Source organism: Microcebus murinus, chromosome 6 (genome assembly GCF_040939455.1).
Source record: "Microcebus murinus isolate Inina chromosome 6, M.murinus_Inina_mat1.0, whole genome shotgun sequence".
NCBI classification, from domain to species: Eukaryota; Metazoa; Chordata; class Mammalia; order Primates; family Cheirogaleidae; genus Microcebus; species Microcebus murinus.
Genome location: NC_134109.1, coordinates 97,262,894 through 97,280,448, shown reverse-complemented (window position 1 = coordinate 97,280,448; position 17,555 = coordinate 97,262,894). Strand labels below are relative to the sequence as shown.

The 17,555-nt window shown below is 41.8% G+C and overlaps 1 protein-coding gene across 1 annotated transcript in view; it reads left to right on the top strand.

The window, feature by feature from the left end:
• The window catches only part of RORA (RAR related orphan receptor A), a 697,613-nt gene that overhangs the window by 214,032 nt on the left and 466,026 nt on the right, over positions 1-17,555 (top strand). The gene's annotated exons all lie outside the window — the stretch shown is intronic.

The window sequence follows — 17,555 nt, the reverse complement described above, 5'->3', positions numbered from 1 at the left end:
GATGCTTAGAAAGGGATAATTTTGGCACTCCAGGGACTTTTTAGGTAGGACTTAAGATGTCTTTACTTGAAACAGAACCTCTCTATGATAGTATTAGATTCAGGTTCCAATGTGCCCTAAAAAATTCTCTATGGCAGAATATCCCAAATTCTCTCCAATAGAAGTTTTCCCTCCCCAAAGCTGGGGATTTTCATAAGCCAGATTTACATTTAATTCTTCTTTTCCAGTGTCTTTCTTTTTAACTCACCATCTGACAGGGAATAGTTAGTATATAACCCAAAGCATATGTGGTAGGCTTGTTCCTCTCTGCCTAAATATGAGTTTAATAAAAAAAAATAGCAGTTAAACATATGTTAAAAATGAAGCAGTACAGTTGGGGGCAAAGACTAAAAGGCAACACAACTGTTTATTAGTTGTGTTTTTCATTTTCATGCTCAGAATTTTAAGACTCAGATTTTTTTTTTCCCAAGCTGCAGCCAGATCTGCATGGTTACATACCCTGTTTGGGTCTTTATTTTCTACAGATAAACACTAAATTGACAGTGTTGAAGCTCATGTCCAAAGTAATGAACAATCAATTAGCAATTTAATGAATTAGGATCCTTTTGGATTGTCAATTGCCCAGGTTAATAATGTCAGGATAACAATGTTTTACCTTCAGGAGAGAGCTTTGGCACTACTTAGAGAAGCTAGTTTAAGAAAGTGTTAAATGCCCCAGGTTCCCTGAATTATAGTTCGAGATTTGAGAGGTCTAAACATAGTCAAGACAAATCAGATGTTTCCATTTCTCATTGCCGTTAACAGCTTTATTAAGACCATCCGTCTGACTCAAAATTAGTAATTCGTCCCGACCTTATAAGTGTAAACAGACAGTCCATTAATTTGCCAATTGCCCTATACCGTGTCATAAGGATGACTCAAGGTACAGACATCATTCGTCTTGGTGTAACTGTCTACACAAAGCCAAGCATAGTTGTTTAAGAAAAGGACTGTTCCCATGGGGTGGCTGTTCCTTTCATTGCAGTGAAACCAGGGCTTCGAGCCCTAAGCTTTTGCCAAAATGTATATTCTTCTGATAATAAATTTTTGCTCGGCGTTAATGAAATAGGTGGCCACTCTTCATACCCATCCTTCCACTCAAATGGGCTGCTCTATAGGGAAAGAAAGGTGGCATCTGGACAGAGAATGGGATGCAGAACACAGAGTTAAGGTTTTTCTTCCAAAAGTGTTGACATTGAACATCTTTGAATACTCAAAGGGATGCATCACTAATGGTGTATGACATTCTTTCAGAGTCATATTCTAATTTGCTACTCACTTTGTGAAGTAGCAGGCAAGGTGTCTGGTTCGAACTCCACTTTAAAGGTAAGGAAGTGAAGATTCTGAGAGGATAAGGACTTACACAGAGCTGGCAAGTGTCAGGACCTGGTTCTTTCTGGGCCCCTTGTCTTTCCATTTGCATTGAATGGGTCACTTTCTATTCCCGGACTTGCACCTGGGCAGAGGCGGTCAAGAGGAGGAAAGGCAGTATGCATGTTCTCATAAATGTTCTATGTCATTTATTTCCAAGTCATTTGAGCATGGGTGTATGTAGGCGACTTCCCAAATAACACAGTGTACTTAGTGGAATTTTGTCCTAATGAAATCAATTAGAAAGCATTAAAAGGTGGCAAGTCAGATGTGGACAAAGGGGAAGAACTCCATCTGCAAGCCAGTTTTTTCCCGTAGGATCTCTTCCATTCTTGCAAACGGTAGCGTACATTACCCGAGTGAGGCGGCTATAAGACACAGGTGGGAAATTTAGTTTCCTTTCCTTCTGTGAGTCAAATCAAGTCCACCCATCAGAGAACAACTCAATTTCAGACATGGCCCTTTTCCTCGGGGCTGACTCCTGCTTATTCTTGTTCATGCATTCCTGGTCACGTGCTCTGCTGGAGACCCTACCAACTCCTGGCCCATGGGTGTAGCTGGAGTACAGACAGATCTCTTAAGAGGACTAAATCGAATATTTTCTATAGCCTCTTTAAAACCCCCCAAAATAAATATCATTCTCTTGGGTCTCATGAAGAAAAAAGAACAGTGATGAGATAGACAGTGAATTTCATTTTTTTGTTGTTCATTTACCCCTCCCCATACACACATAATAAAAGAATTTGAAATTCTTTGTACCATCTTGCATATGTGTATTTAAAATTTGACATTTAAATTATTTCATCATAAGTTTAAATAGTTTAATAGCAAAATATATAATTCCTGGCATATCATAAATATCTACATTTTAAAATAAAATTCTTCTACCAGTTTTGAAATGTATCCAGTAAAATCTAAATACTATTTTGAGTAAATATTTGCCATCATTCATTTTTTAAAAAAATACATGAATAAGTTCTTCAACACCCTAAATATAAATATATAAATATATTTATTTTCTTTAAACTTATATTTCTGTGGAATTTTATCCTAATGTTATATATTTTTATGCTTAAAAATGTTTTATTGATCATACTATCATAATTCTTTTTTTGAAAAAGAGAAGTTTATTGTTTATAATAAAAATATGTATAAAAATTTAAATTTTAAAAATACTGTGGCTATAAAGCTCTAAGTAATAAAAAATTTTTCCAGATTTATTTATCACTACAGTGATTTTTAGTCTAAAGTTGATCAAAACAATACAAATGTATTAAAGATTTTAATAAATAATTATTAAACATAAAAGTAAACATTTATTAGAAATCCATTTCTTAATGAGATGAATGGGACTTTATTTCCAATTAGTTCCTTTACCCATGGATGAAAATTAATGCTAAGGGTTCAATATCAATTCCATACTTAGTTTTAGTTTGTATGATATAAATGGCAAGAAATGTTGTCTACCTGTTAAGGGATGGGAACAGATGGGGTTTTGTTACAGCAATGTCACTTCTGTCTTTGAACTTCTGAATTATATGCCAAAAACAACCAGCCACCAGCAGGAACATTGAGTGATCTGTCAGTTGGAAAACTGATTAAGTCTTTCTTTGATTTTGTGGAAGGCAAAGAATTGAAGGACACTGGGGTCCAAAAGCATTGTTAAACATTCATTAGATCATCTGCTTTCTCCACCTACACCAAAAAGTGCATCACAAAGACTTCCTAAGTTATCAAAAGGCTAAAAAATTATATCTACTCTTTCACTTAGGGAGATGCTACTTAACCTACCTGTTCTACTTAAAATCTGGTGGTAGTAATGCAGGAATATTGGTAATTTCAGTATACCTTTGCCTGTTATACCATATTTGTATATAATTATGGTAAAAATGCTTTTTATCACCTCCTTTAATATATATTCATCAAACCTTGGATCTGCAGATTTAGTTCATTTAGGACATAGAAAATATACCCTAATTGTCCTCATTATTTAATCAACCAGCCAAATCAGATTTATATTATGTCAGTAAAAGTGTGACGTCATTTTTCAGTGAACGCATTTTTCAATATGTTAATATGTATGCCTGCAACAACCATATCATTTCTGAGTTCAAATTTTAACATAGACTTTAAAGTATACCTATAGTGTGGGGAGGATTTTCCAATTTTTTAAAGTTTTCATGGGCGTGGGTATTGTTCATTCAACATTTGTCAGGCGGGGGGCTACTAGAACCATGAGTTGTTGGTGTCACAAGGCTGCACAGCCTTCAGTAGTCATCACTGACTCCTCTTGGCTCCCGTGGGATCTCTGATAACAGTTGAGGGATAGAAGAGAAGGTTTTCCCACCATCGCTGCCATCATTCCCACCACCCCACTGCACAGATTCGAATTCTGAAACAGGTCAAAATACCTTATTTCTAACTCTTCACCTAAGACCCAAAGCCCCCGTCTACCTTAGATTTATAAAGCCTGGCTTACAGGAGGCCTACCTGTAGCCCCTATAGCAAATTGGCCCTTTCTGGAACATTCCAGTGATGCTCGCAGTCCCGGGCAGTGCCCCGTAGTCGATTTGCCGTGGGTGGAGAGTTAGGTCCTTCTGCTGTAAAAGTCGGAGATTGGCCCATTGTCAGCAGGCAGGGGGGCATAGTGGCGTGAACCTTTGACCACAGCTGCATTCTCAGACAAATTTAGGAAAGAATCAGGGAAACTGAGGTTCTGGAAATTAACTCCCTTAAAACTATCCGTGCCATTTACTTCTAGGAAGGACTGTTGTGATACTTTAAGGGTTTGCATGTTTTAGTTTGAGCCACTGTAATAGAGAAAGAAAGATGTTCCCAAACCCCAAGACTATAATTTAAAGAGGGCTAGAAAAATTTGGGAGAGGAGGCGCAGTCATTTGCATCTGGTGGGCTTTGATGAGACATTCTTCAGGCAGAACATATTTCCCCTAGATTTTGAGTTAATGGTCTTTCCCTAAGACGATGAAAACCGTAAATTTTGTAGAGTCAGGAGAGCGCCATTCCTGAAATGTGTGTTTCGGAAGACCGGCAAGGGAAGAGGAAGCAGCATGTCCTTAGCACGTGTTGTGTGTGGCGGGATGGCTTTACACGTCTTCTTACCTTTATTTCTCACTTCACAGAGTCAAGTGGCCTTTCCCACCGTCAGTCAGCGGCAGTGCCTGGCTCCAGAGTCCATCAGGGGTAAAAGTGTCTATTAGCTACTTTCTCCCTCTTCTTGACAGTCTGAGTCCCCATGAGTCAGAAGATAATCGTTGTCAGAATAAAATATCAAAAGAGGAGCTAATGGCATTTTTTTCTTTTTTTTTTCTTTTTTTTTTCTTTTTTTTTTCTTTTTTGAGACAGAGTCTCGCTTTGTTGCCCAGGCTAGAGTGAGTGCCGTGGCGTCAGCCTAGCTCACAGCAACCTCAAACTCCTGGGCTCAAGCGATCCTCCTGCCTCAGCCTCCTGAGTACCTGGGACTACAGGCATGTGCCACCATGCCTGGCTAATTTTTAATTTTATATACATATATATAATATATATATATATTATATATATATATATATATTAGTTGGCCAATTAATTTCTTTCTATTTATAGTAGAGACAGGGTCTCGCTCTTGCTCAGGCTGATTTCAAACTCCTGACCTTGAGCAATCCACCCGCCTCAGCCTCCCAGAGTGCTAGGATTACAGGCGGCATTTTTTTCTTAGTTGCAAAAGAAATACTTGGTTATTATAGAAATCATGGAAAACACAGCACAAAGCTATACACAAAAATTATCACTAAGTCCACTCTACTAAGAGATGACTATGAACATTTTAGAATGCGGGTATTTATGAGAAAGGACAAATGTACACAGACATACCCACCCACGCTTATACTCATGGCAGAAAGAGTAAGTTTGTGTGGTTTAGATCAGACTATGCCTGGGTTTAAATTTCCATTCTCCCATTTTCCAATTTCTCTATATGTGAAAGCTGGAAGCCATAAAATAGTACAATACATAATGGGGTTATTGTGAGATAATGCAAGTTAAATGAGATAATACAAGTACAACTAGCTGAATGCTTAGAACACAGTAAGCATTATATAGATATGGATTATATATACATACATATATATATATATATATATATATAGAGAGAGAGAGAGAGAGAGAGATTAGAGAGATTTTCGATTTTGTTTTTAGGTTAGCAACATTTCCTGAACATTTTCCCATTTCACTAGTTATGTATTGCTCTAAACATGACTTTTAATCATATCCATTGTATGAATGTAACACAATTAACTTAACCAATCATCCTATTGCTGAATACTCAGGTCGTTCCCCAAAATTTGCTATTCTAGACAATGCTGTGATGAACATCCTACTGCATATGTCTATACAATAAACTGCTAAAAGTGGAATGGCCGCACTGGAATCCACACATTTAAGGCATCTGCAACATGTTGCCTAATTTAACTCCAGAAAGACTCTACTAATTTATATTCCAACTCTGAATAGACATGAGTGCCTGTTTGCATAAACCTTCATCAACATTAGTATTATCTTTCTTTTTCATCTTTGCTAATTGGATAAGTTTTCAAAAGTGTAACACATTTTAGTTTGCATTTCTTTGATTATAAGTGAGGTTTGACATTCTTTTTTATTTCTTTAGACTTGAAAAAAAAAAAGTCTAACAGTGAGAATGTGTGCAGGTGTTTGTTCTTCTTATGTTGCTTAGTGCTATTTACTCCCAGTCCCCGGTCTGTATCCATCTCTCTTTTCTGTAAGAGGCATAGAATTAAAGTTCAGATTTCTGAGAGCGAGAACGTATGCATAAGAGGTTTAATCAATAACTGGCAGAGGAAGTGGGGGTCCAGAGTGCCCTCCCAGGTCTCTGTGGATTCTTTCTCTTTGAATCTGGCCGCTGCTTCCCTGACAGGTGTACTTCTTAGCTCTGGGGACCTGGACCCGGCAGGCCTGAGCCCTCACTCTGCCCGATTGTGCCTTGGGACTCTGGACGTTGCAGAAATACATATGGCCTGGAGAATGTAAAAGGTCACTGGCTTATTTTTAGATGGAAAAAAAAAATAAGACTCCATTTTAAGCATAAAGAATCCTATAATAGGATGCTCCCTCTTGCTGTGTTATTTGTTCTCCAGATATTACATTAGTATTTCTGTCTCTCTCTCTTCCCCCCACCCCATCCTGCCCCCGACAAATTATATTTTTCCATGGTAAGAGGTGCTGCCCATAAGGAGAGCAAATGCTTAACAAAGATTTAAATAATACAAGAATATACCCCAAACCTAGGAAATCTTGTTTCCAAATGGACAGAGCGAGAGGGATTTTTCCCACTCTGCAAAAAAGTTGAAACCTCCTCTCGTCTGAGTTCCCTTCACTCTGGGATCTGAACCGTGTGACAGAAGCTCCCTGTGGCTTGTCTTCAGTCCGTCCACAATGGGATCTTGTTTTGTTCCTCAAACTGTTTTTCCCTTTTTTTTTTTTTTTTTTTTTGGCCATGAGAAAAGATTTCTCATGGAGAGACAGAGAGGGAGAGAGAGAGAGAGAGAGAGAGAGAGAGAGAGAGAGAGAGAGAGAGAGAGAGAGATGCAGTCTCTGCAAGGCCTGTGCCTTTTCCCTGCTAGCTCTCCCTGTCCCCCATCCTTCCCACAAACCTCCCCCCTGGACGAGCACAGGCCTCGTTAACCACTGCCGGAGCGCGTCAGCACGGTCATCTCTACCTTTCCTTAGATTTCAGCCATGTCTTTCTACTTCTAAAAACAGCCTAGTATAAAGATAATTTCTTCTGCCTACCCCCACCCCTCCACGCCTGGCCTTGTTTTGCATTTTGTAGTTGAAAGGACATGAGAGAGACTTTAAAACTTGCTCGGTTAAATAAAGATCCGCAGGCCTCATATAGACACACAAGCCCATGTGGTCAGCGTGGCCATAATAAAGCATATTAAAGGCGCCAAAGATAAATCTAGTTTGTCTTTGAATTTCAGAAGTTTGCATCTCCCAGCTGGACTCCTTGAGTGGGCCCGCATTCATGTACATTCAATACGAGCAGAAGCGGGATCCTAATTAATGAGTTCGTTAATTCTTCTTGCCAGCTGGGGACAAAAACCATTGTTTGGTCTCTAGCCATTGTGTGTGTGTGTGTGTGTGTGTGTGTGTGTGTGTGTAAGTGTGTGTGTGAATTTGGAATCCCCAGATTTCGAATCACTAAATCAGCAGATTATATAGTTGCTTCTGTCCTTCAAGGTTTCTAAAAGGTATAGATACTCTTCCTTATTAGGGCAAATAATTAGGAACAACCTCTTCTTTGTGGAGGCTGCATATTATGTAGCCTATCATAATCCATATGTGATTGAAATAGATTGCTAGTTGCATCCTTGTATTTTCAAGTGACATGTGAAAAACCAGTTTTGTAACATTGGCAAGCTCGAGTTATTTATATTCCCTGGATGGGTGCATCTAGTAACTATTTTTCAAATTGGAACATCAGCTCCATTCAGGGGCGGGGAACCTGTGGTCTTCTGATTTCAAGATTGTTCTTTTTTAAGTACCAGAGGAGGCAAGAAAAGCTTCATCTTTTTCTGCTGCTCCCCTTTTAATAAAAGGATTTGTTCTGTAAAATTTGGATTCAGACAAAAGACCGCACCTAAGGACCTAGAAGGCCACGTGAGACTAGTTCTCTGACTAGATGATGCTTTGGGTAAAGTAAGAAATGGGCTGACTAGCTCCTAAATTAAAGGCAGGCTGTGTTCAGAAACTCTTAAGATGCTTTTCCAATATGATACAAGCCCCTTTAATCTCTGTGCATGGCATTGTTTTAGCACTGAGCAAGACTCCTCAAAGCCCAAGATTAAATTAGGAGGAATCCCCCTGCTGCTTCTATTGAATTGAATTAATATAATGAGTTTATTGTTAAACTAAACAAAATGAAACTTGCCATGTGGAAGAAATATGGCTGGTACCGCGGTGGGATGCTGCTGTGTTTTGCCTCCCACCTTGCTTTATGGGCTCAGATGCTGCGACCCCCAACACGCCAACGTCGCTCAGGAGGTGAGAGCGATGGGCAGGCAAGCGTGGCGCGCGAGGTAGACGGGGACTTGAACCTTTCGGGCGGTGAGATGGGCCAGCCAGCCCTCGCGTGACCGGCTCCTCCTTCGCAGATGTGGGTGCTGGCTTCACGTGCGTGTGATGTCTGTCTCCCTCCCATGCCTTCTATTCAAAGACAGAGATGAAACCGGCAGCCCGGCAGAGAAAGGAGCCCACCGGGCGGCAGCCAGCTCGTCCTGCCCACTGTCTCCCGTGGGGACACGCTCTGCGTGAAGTTTCCCATCCCCGCCCCGTAACCCGTGCTGTTTCCTCTCCCCCACGTGAGCTGACTCTGGCCCAGATCGCCGTTGCATGACTGGGTCCTTCATGTTCTTCTGTTCTCTGTGACACTTCTGTTTAAGTGTCACTTGCTCAGAGAGTTCTTTCTCCCTTGGCCACCTAAGAAGTAGCCCCGAAGTCACTCTCTGTCCTATTCCCTGGTTTTATTTTTGTCCTATTTCACACCACCGAATAGTGCTTCCTCATTAGCTTGTGTTTTTACAGCTGCCCGTTCCTCCTGCGAGAAAGAAAACTCCCTCCGTGCAGGGACCACCTGGCTTTCTCCCACTGCACCCCCAGCGTCTAGCACAGAGGGGGCGCTCGGGAGACTCAGTGAAAGAGTGACTCTGCACTCTGCCCCTGGGACCTTGAGCAAGCTTCTTGGCTTCTCTGAGCTTGAGATGGGGCTTGCTTATGATGGCAGAGATAACAAATACCCGTGTTCCAGTGGCTTAAATTCAGTGCAAGCGAACTAGCCCAGCACCATGTTAGTTTTATTTTTTTGGCCCTAAAATTTCAGTTTCCAAAGCTTGATGTTCCTCTGATACCTTACTCAGCCGGGAAGCATATTATTACGTGGTTGATGTTTCCAAATGGGAAGCTGAGCTCCAAGTTGAGTTATTAATGACTTTTCTATAGCACATTCTTCCCCTCCCATGGCGATTTGTAATTCACTTCTCAAATGCTTCATTTCTTGCCACTGACCACGGATTGGTGAAGTATCATCTATATCTTGACAGTCATGGACAGAGTGATAGGACTGCAGCTCGGTGACAGAGGAGGCCAGAGCCAGAATACTGGGAGGACCCAAATAAAGCCACTTGGGCTAGCTGTTTGTCTGACATTAAGGAAATTTAATGGAGGGTCCTCAGCAACCTACTTGATACTTTTATTAACTTCAGTTGAGAAAGGTTTTTTGTTTTGTTTTGTTTTTTGTTTTTTTTTTTGAGACAGAGTCTCGCTTTGTCACCCAGGCTAGAGTGAGTGCCGTGGCGTCAGCCTAGCTCACAGCAACCTCAAACTCCTGGGCTCAAGCCATCCTCCTGCCTCAGCCTCCTGAGTAGCTGGGACTACAGGCATGCACCACCATGCCCGGCTAATTTTTTCTATATATTAGTTGGCCAATTAATTTCTTTCTATTTCTAGTAGAGACGGGGTCTCCCTCTTGCTCAGGCTGGTTTTGAACTCCTGACCTTGAGCAATCCGCCTGCCTTGCCCTCCCAGAGTGCTAGGATTACAGGCGTGAGCCACCGCGCCCGGCCGAGAAAGGTTTTTTAAAACTTATTTCTAATTAAAAGATCATCTTGACCTGGAGGAATCTTAGAAATCATTTACTTCAACCTTTGTATCTTAAAGATGAGGAAACTGAGGCCCACAGGGGATAAGATGCTTATCCCAGGTCTCCTCACTTATTAGTGACAAGCTGGGTCCACCCAGGTCTCCTGATTTCCTACCCGATCACTCCCAGCTTGGCTGGCCTCCCTCCCAAAATGCCCACCGGAGTTTCTCCTGCTTCCGTTTAATGTCCCTAAAGGCTCTTCTAAAAAGCCAGCCATGCATTGGACGATAGTAATCAAGTTGCCCTTTTTCTTTTCTTCTGAAGTCAAAACCACCCTAATCCCACCAACCTTTCCTCACCAGATCTATTTTCCATCTAGTGAGTGGCTCTGCTCCCCGGGTTGAATCCTCTGCGTTCACTTTGCCGCTATTTGAAGAGCAGCAGCTGGGCCACTGCCTCTCTCTGCGTGCCCAAGCGTTCTCCCTGGACTGGGTTCTCCCTGCCTGGGAGCCTGCGGTCCTGGGTGTGCGAGAGTCCTTATCGGTTTCAATTATGGAATGTTCACTTTGCATCCGATACCATTCCCAGTCTTGGCGAAGTCTCAACCTTTACACTAGTTGGCTTGGTCAGTAGAACAATCTGTTCCCAGGGCGTAAAAGCTATATCTTTAGTACCTTAAAATGCCCAGTTAATCTTAGGTAAACCTGTATAAGTCACGCGTAAAGCCGGTTAAAGTACGATTTAGTATAATGAACATTTTTATTTAGTATAATGAATATTTTAAACAAGTTTTGCCGTGATCATCAAGAAGTACTAACCATCAAGTGTATTTTCCAAAAAGATCTTTTTTAGCTAATAATTTAAAAAAAAAAAAAAAACTAAGTGCTAAGTATATCCTATAATTTTACATCTGTTAAGTGATTTGAACTGTGAAATGTTAACACTGAAAAAAAAGTTTGCTTCTCCAGCTGTTGATCTGCTGGAAACATTTAACATCGCTGTGCAGGAAGTCTCCCTTGCAGTCTTGAAGTCGTTCTGTTAGGATGCCTTTTTTGAGGGGGAAAGGGGCAGATTAAGGGTTTTTTTTTTTTTTTTTGTCTGCAATTCAGCTGTTTTCAATTTCTTTTAACATACAAAGTCTGTTTAGAATTTGCCCCCCAGAATCTGATCCTCTTCTACGTGGCCAGAAGCCAGTGTTCATGGCCCTCTATTCAGAGGGATGGGGGGGTCTGCTTTGAAGCTTGCAAAAAAAAAAAAAACCCACACACACCCAGCAGCAAAATCCTGTCCTTCCCTTCTTGTTCACATGCACAGTCGAAAGCTGAGCCTGTCCTTTTGAAGGCTGAGCTCCCAGCATACACAGACAGATGCACAGGAAGTCTTGATAAGACTGCAGCAGGGGCAGAGCGGGTGTGAGCTTGGACCCCCGTGTCGTGTGGGACAGAGGGGGCATGCACAGACCCTGCCACGTGATGGAAGCGTGTGTCTAAACTGCAACATGCTGGCTGCTCCTGAATAAATGAAGATTTCCTCTTGTGAAATGGGAACATGCGTTCTTTTATTCGGCCTCAAACGTTAAGCTAACATTCTTGAATATAAGCTACCAAAAAACAGATTCCAGGGCTATGCACGGAGAGTCCGTCTGAGAGTCTTGGGTTGCCTGTGGCGGAATGAGCCCCAGTGGTAGTGAGCTCCCTGTCACTGTTTTTTTGAGGACGTCGTGGTCAGATGTGCTCAGGGACACCTCCCACCACAGTATGTGGTCAGGGTCAAATAGTGAGAACTTTAAACTGCTCAGCAACAAGTCCCTCAGTTCTAATTGTTTTTTATGCCAGGGATCCATAGAAGATTTAATTTCAAAAGGAATTCCAGTGCTTAAAAAAAAATATGCTTGATAACCACCACACGTGGTTAGTTTTTAAGCTCTCTTTTAGCTCTGGGATGCTGTGGCTGTAGCAGACTCCAGTGTGGTTGGTCATTGAGTTCTGGGTCCCCAAGCCCCTCCAGAGAACCCCCCTGGCTTAACTGTCCTCACCCTTTCCCCAAGAGGCTGACCTTCCTGTTAATGGGGGAGATAGTTCTGATCCGAGCCGCCTCTGATAGTTCCTTGTTGTATGGTTCTTGCTCTGTAAAATGAACATGATCTTGTTCATCTTCCAAAGTGCTGAGGTATTGTTTCCGAGGGTTTGCCCAGAGATGGGTGGGTGGGGGTGGGCCCCGGCCAACCTCAGACATTTAGGATCTGTCAAGAGTATCGCAAATGTATGAGCCTTATAAAGAGGCTTCAGAAATATCCATGGTGAAGTTAGCTTTGGCTAAAAGCAATTGACAAGGCAAAGCGAACCCACATGGGGATTCTAAATTTTCCCCTGGGATTTCGAAGCTATGGCTGGGCCACACCCAAGTGGTCTCTAGAGTGGGTTCAGTTCAGCATGTGGACAGCAATTCAGCCACCTTCGCCATGCCTGGTGCAAGTCCGAACATCACGACAGTGTCTGTGCATTGTGGCTCGCTGTCTGTCTCCGTGAACAATGTGTTGAAGACATAAACAAGAGTATTATCTTTTGATTAAGCATAATAAATGTTTTCCCTGAAATTATGGCTCTTTTACTTCATCCCTAGCAATTCTTAAAGCCACAGTGAGAAGGATGATTTGCCCAATCACTGAAGCAAAGTTAAAGGAAACATCGAGGTCCAGATGGGATAAAATGTGGGTTTGTGGCGACAAAAACGCCTTTCAGAATCTTCTATTCTGGGGATGGGAGGATGGGATAACAGCAAGCATGATTTAGAATTTTTTAAAGCCATAACTCTCATGCAGGAGATATACATGAGTATTTTCTAAGACGATAAACATGAGTACTTGAGTATAACACTAGACTATCTTAATTTTTTAGACACAGTTTTATTTGCGAAGCAACCATTCTCAGAAGAAAATCAGTTTTCTGAAGATTTGTTAATATTAATAAAAATATTACTATCTGGAAAGCTGATGATGCATATAAATATCATATTTGCTTTAAAATATTAGAGGATGTCATTTAAAACAAGAATAATGTGGCCAGGTGCAATGGCTCACACCTGTAATCCCAGCACTTTGGGAGACTGAGGCAGGAGGACCATTTGAGCCTAAGAGTTTGCTGATGATGCCATTGCACTCTAGCCCAGGCTAGAGAAGAAACCCTGTCTCAAAAAAAAAAGAAAAAAAAAAAGAAAAAACAGAAAATACAAGAATAATGAAAAACTTGAAGGAGAATAAACTTGAGCACTGGAAGACACATGTTTGGCAGGAACTAGTTGTATGTCCATGAACAAATTTCTTTCCTTCTCTGAGCTTCAATTTTTATATTGATTTAATGAGGGGATTAGACTATATAATCCTTTCACCTTTGTCATTGTCTTCCTAAATCAAAGAAATGTTCACATTTCATTTTCAAATCAGTATAAAACAAAGCAATCATGCTGCCCCTCCCCTCAAACTCCCAGAGGGTACAACCCATACCAAGGCTGTTAAGACCAACTAATTCAAATATCCAACATATTTTACTTTCAGATTATAAGAATAGCAATCACTAGTCTACTTACGTGTGTGTATATATATATGTGTACGAGAATATCATCTCTTCTTCCAAAAACAACCCTTTTTGATCCACTCTGGATTTTATAGGCTCCTAAAGTGTATTTTAGGGTAGTGTAAGAGTTACTTTGGATTCCTTTGAAAAATGTTCTCAAAGGAAAGGGTAATTGATGAAGCAACAATGTGTGTCTCTCCTGTCCGTTTTTTACAGTAGCTGCCACTTCATCCTGCTGGTATAGACTTCAGTGTATTACCGGAACATAAGCCCTTAAATTCTTAAATTTTTATTCAGGTATAATTAACATACAACAAAATGCACAAATCTCACGTGTCCAGTCCGATGAGTTTTGACAATTGTATACACCCATATAACCAGCAATTAAACCAAGATCTAGAACATTTCCATCCCTCTAGAAATTTCCCTTACATAAGCGCTTACTGTAATATCTTAGTTCCTCATTTTTGTTCTTTTGATTTAATTATCAAACCATGCATAAACAAGAATCAAGGGAAAAGGGGACAATGTGATAAGCAAGGAACTTGCACAGCTACTTACAAGAAAACTTTTTTCACCTTGAACTTGACTCAGAGTTTATTAATTGCTTTCCTGGAACCAAATGGCCAGATGTGCATTCTTGTTTTCACGTTCATACTATGCGCGTGGACATAACCGTGGGTAAATAAATACATGTGGCATTACTGTTTGGTGTGAGTGAAAATTTACAAGGACGCTTTCCCTGTCTCGTGGGGCAACACCAGGGAATTATGCCAGGGTGTCTGCAGACTCTGTGGTCTGCTACGGTGACTGGAAAAGGAACACACACATCAGGCATTTTCCAGGTGTTCTTTAGCTGGGACCGTCACATCTGCGCTCAGATGCTTGGGGACAAGAGTCCTTGTGCTGAAGGCTTTTCACCGAGTGAGCTGGAGGAAGCCCCATGAGTGGAAAGGAAGGAGAGCGTGTCAGTTAGGGGGAGGATGAGGAGAGGAGGAGGACCAAATGGAGGAAGACGCCTCTTCCAAGGTCACCTCTATCAGAACCAGGAAGTAGAAGGAAGCACAGGTGAGAGAGCCGGAAGGCTGGGAGGCCACGTGCTGGCTGAGGATGTCTCAGGAAGGCTGGGGAAGCTCCCCCACCACACCTGAGGCAGCCCCGCATTTCTGTGAGTCTCTGTCCCCGGACTGCTAACAACCAGCTCAAATTGGCTGATTTTTCCACATTTGTCAGGGAGCCAGCTGCACGGGCTCAGCTGAGCATCTGCAGAAAGGAAAGAAGAGAACCAGAAGAAAAAAAAAAAAAAAAAAGCTTTTAAGTCATTATTCTTATTCATTTCCCTATTCTCTGCCCCACCCTCCCAGTCTCCACTGCCATGCCTCTTTCTTCTTCTTCTTCTTTTTTTAAAAATCTTTTTATAACCATCTTTTCCTTTCTGTGGCGCGAGCCCTTGGCATCCCTCCAGTGACCTGTCTGTTGAGAGATCCTCCTCCCTTATAATTAGGCCTTTGTTACACCACTTCCTGATTTTCTCCTCTTTCTTCTCCTTTTAAAGCTTCTGGCCCTTGACACCCCAGTGCCCCTATGGAATAACCACCCTTGTTAAAACGAAGGGTCTTCAAAAGGGTGATGCAGTTGGCTTCCTCGAGGAGGCCTGTGGGTTTGTTCAGGCCTGTGGTGACAATGAAGGAGGCATGCACGGACCCAGAATAAGACATGTGCGGAGATGTCTTCATTCTGGTCCAACCTCGTCTACGGCACTCTCCCAGCTTCCTGCTCCCCATCCTGCGGCCGCTCCCGTTCTGGCCATGGCTCCTACATTCCGCCACCACCAGGCTATCGTTGTGTAAGCTCGGAGGCAGGAGGATGAGATTTCTTATCAAATAGTCCTGAAACAGTGGAAAGAGCTAGAACCCAAAGCAGCAGGGAGAGCCAGAGACAGACACAAGAAGACAGGCTGCTGGGCAGAGTCCACGTTCCCCTGGAGTCCGGTCCAAGGAGAAGGGAGTGATTTTGATCTGGCTTGAGAAGGGAGATGTAGGTCTGATTGTTTGCACAAACAATTGGTTGCATCCCATTCAGACCTTTTAATGAAAATTGGTAAAAGGATACCTACAACTATAGCCTCCACATTTAAGGAGACTCACGGTGTAAGTCGAAAAGTGTTGTCATCCCTGAAGTCTTTGGAATATGAAGAAGCAATTTTGAGGGGCTTTGGGCCATCCCCATGAGAATTTTTGCCATTTTCTTCTGTTCTCTTTACTTTGAAATCTGTGATTCAAAAAACAAATAAATGCCACACAGAAAACCACTCTGAGTGACCTCTCTTTCTCTGAGGTAGATTTTAGAAATAAACCTGTTTGTCCAGTTCAGACTTGGACAAAACATTGGATTTCCATTTGTCCTCAGATTGATTTCCTAGTTAATCCGAGGTGTCACCAAGTGGCTCTAGTGGACTTCTATCAGATGAGGCTAACATTAAGGTTTTCCCCCTTTTTATGGATTTTAGAATTTTTAGATAGAGATTGTACTTTATTTCCTTTGGAAAATTATGTGTCTAGGGGATTGTTATAGGGAAAAATATTTTACCAATTTATCTTTTGGTATACAGGTATCCATCCCCTAAATTGTCTTTATATAAGCCTGCTAGTATACAGGCTTGCTTTATATAACAAGCCTGCTAGTAGTGTTTATTTAAGAATACCAAATGCTCTTTCTGATGGTTTAAGAGATTGAAGTTAGATCCCTTAGAAAAAGGAGCTGAACTGGTTGAATGAGAATTAAATGGGGTACTGATTGTAATAGCATGGCTACAACATCTCAGATCTGTTTCTTTTTTAAGCATGGATTGACTTTTGACTTGCTTGGTATCTACAGTATGTTTTTTCTATGAAGCAGGTGTATTCTGATTCCCAGACAGACATCCTTCTTCTACAACCCCACACCCTGCACAGGGGGATCTCTGACAGTTTCCATGACGTCAGAGGCTCTGACAGTGGGACAAAGGAGGACAACAACCCTCTCAACAACTGTGGCAGCCACAAGGAGAGGGAAGTGATCCCACAGGAGGGTCCCATGTAGATCTAGCCCTGGATTCCCACCCACAGGGGATGAGAGGATCTGGTCTTGACTATTTTTTGTCCCCATTGTCATATACAAGGCATCTGTAAGTTGGAAGTGTGTTGGGTCTGTAGGACCAATCCTATGTGAGTTGTAGTGGTGAATGTATAATGGCATTGATGTGTGGGCCTTTTATCCCATGGCGGGTGTAGGAAATGCACATGCCCACGTTTCCAAAACTCCGTGAGTGCCAGCACTTCTGAATTTGTCCCCTAGACTGACAGCATCAGCATTGCCTGGGAACTTACTAGGACTGCAAGTTCCAAAGCTCTATTCCAAATCTCCTAAATCAGAAACTGGTGATGGGGCCCAGCTCTCCAAGAGATCCTGGTGGATGCTAGAGTTTGGGGAGTGAGCATTCAATAGAATTCTTACATATACTCCAGTCTTTGGGGGAAGGGATGCCTGTGGAAAGTGGCATGAGGAGATTTCCATGGACGTAATGAAGAGCTCAATGAACACGGATGGATGGCTTTTATTGGAAATTCACTTCCGAAAGTAAGGCTGCCAGATAAAATACCAGATGCCCCGTTAAATTTCAATTTTAGATAAAGAATAATTTTTTTAGCATAAGTATGTCCCATTTGATGTCCTGTGTTTTTTTATTTGCTAACTCCGGCAACTGTATCTGCAGGTAAAGCTAGACTGAGTAGGAACTTGACAGACACCACCTGAAACAAGTGATCAAGGTTCACATCACCAGCAGCACGTCATGTTCACGATATGATGGGATGAGAAGGGCGTTTTAGATGTGAGGTCTTTTCCTTCAAAATCCATAACCTCAGTCTAATTATTAGAAAACA